Source organism: Lissotriton helveticus, chromosome 6 (assembly GCF_964261635.1).
Source record: "Lissotriton helveticus chromosome 6, aLisHel1.1, whole genome shotgun sequence".
Classification (NCBI taxonomy): domain Eukaryota; kingdom Metazoa; phylum Chordata; class Amphibia; order Caudata; family Salamandridae; genus Lissotriton; species Lissotriton helveticus.
In genome coordinates this window covers 1,327,783,939-1,327,785,377 of record NC_136067.1, presented here as the reverse complement: position 1 = coordinate 1,327,785,377, position 1,439 = coordinate 1,327,783,939, and positions in this window count along the sequence as shown.

Sequence of the window (1,439 nt, the reverse complement as noted above, 5' to 3'; positions counted from 1 at the left end):
TTTGCTCAACTAATAAAAATGGAGTTTTTCTGAAGGACCAATCAGCTTACAGGTCGTCAGAGACTCAAGAACCAATCAGAGTACAGTTTGTGACGTAGGTCACCCAATCCCAGCGCGGCTCTGTGACGTACACAGCAGCTGCGGTTTCTCTTTTCTCACTCCTAGCGCTTACCCCTCCTTCACAAAATCTTTTCACAGTGCCATTTTAAGAACAATTTTCAGTGTAAATTAATTCTTTAAACAATGACAATAAGGACTCATCTGTTTGTTTCACTATTTAGGATAGTTTTCATACATACAAGTATCCACACTTCGGAATAGTCTGCGCTATTCTCACTAAGGATAATTTTCAATTGTCAGTAGAGCAACTCTTAACCCACCCTTCTAACACGTAAAATTATGAACTCGTTTTCCTCTGAACGCACCGCGTAGTGACAGTTCGAAAGTTCCACTTGAACATAAATTACAAATCAAATTCGCACTTTCACACGGAAAATTCCCTATTACAAACACACATGAAATCCGTACAGGACTCTCACCTGTTTATAGAAATCATGCACCGTTAGCAAAATAACGACGTTATCCGTACAGGACTCCAACCTGTTTATAGATATAAAACATGTACCCTTACAGGACTCTAACCTGTTTATAGGTAATCATGCACCGACATTACTCTACCCTTCATTCAAGCTTGAATATACCTAATACTTTTATCACAGTGAGTTTTATGGAAGGCACTTTGTCCCTATTCTCATGCTGCTCTAATTTCCTAGGCAATTCTCACTATACAAGATTCGCACCTAGCCCTAACACTGTGTTGCACGGCGACAACACCTGTGGTACACGGCGATACCACTTGTGATACTCGGCGATATCACTGCAAACAGAACAGATGACTTGCGTGACTAACTTCTCGTCACACAATCTATACCGGTATAGCTTACAGATAGCACGAAAAACAAACTCAACATGTGTTAAAACATCGATCCTATTTCCATACCATAACACTAAAGTAGCCCTTAGCAACCAACATATTACCTTGGTTACCCTTAGCAACCATCAATTTCTGCTACCAGAGAATTGATCCAGCGGCCTATAGAAAATATGCCATAAACAACGCTACCCAACACTATAACCTACAAAATAAAATTCTACATTAACTCATGGACCCATTTACTAACATGACATATTTGGGCCTACTGAATCAGGTGGTCAGATTAAACCTAAATATACTTTATTTACAATTCATATACATCTATATACATTCTGTAGTAAAAATATCATTTGAATAAATACTAATTATTTAATTGACCACCATTTGGCGATGGCATCTAGCTAATAGCAACCTGCACTTCTGAAAAATCAAGACCAGCTTGTTTGTCAAAAGTAAGATTTTATTAACTAATTTATGATGTTTCAAAATATAATTTTATAAATGC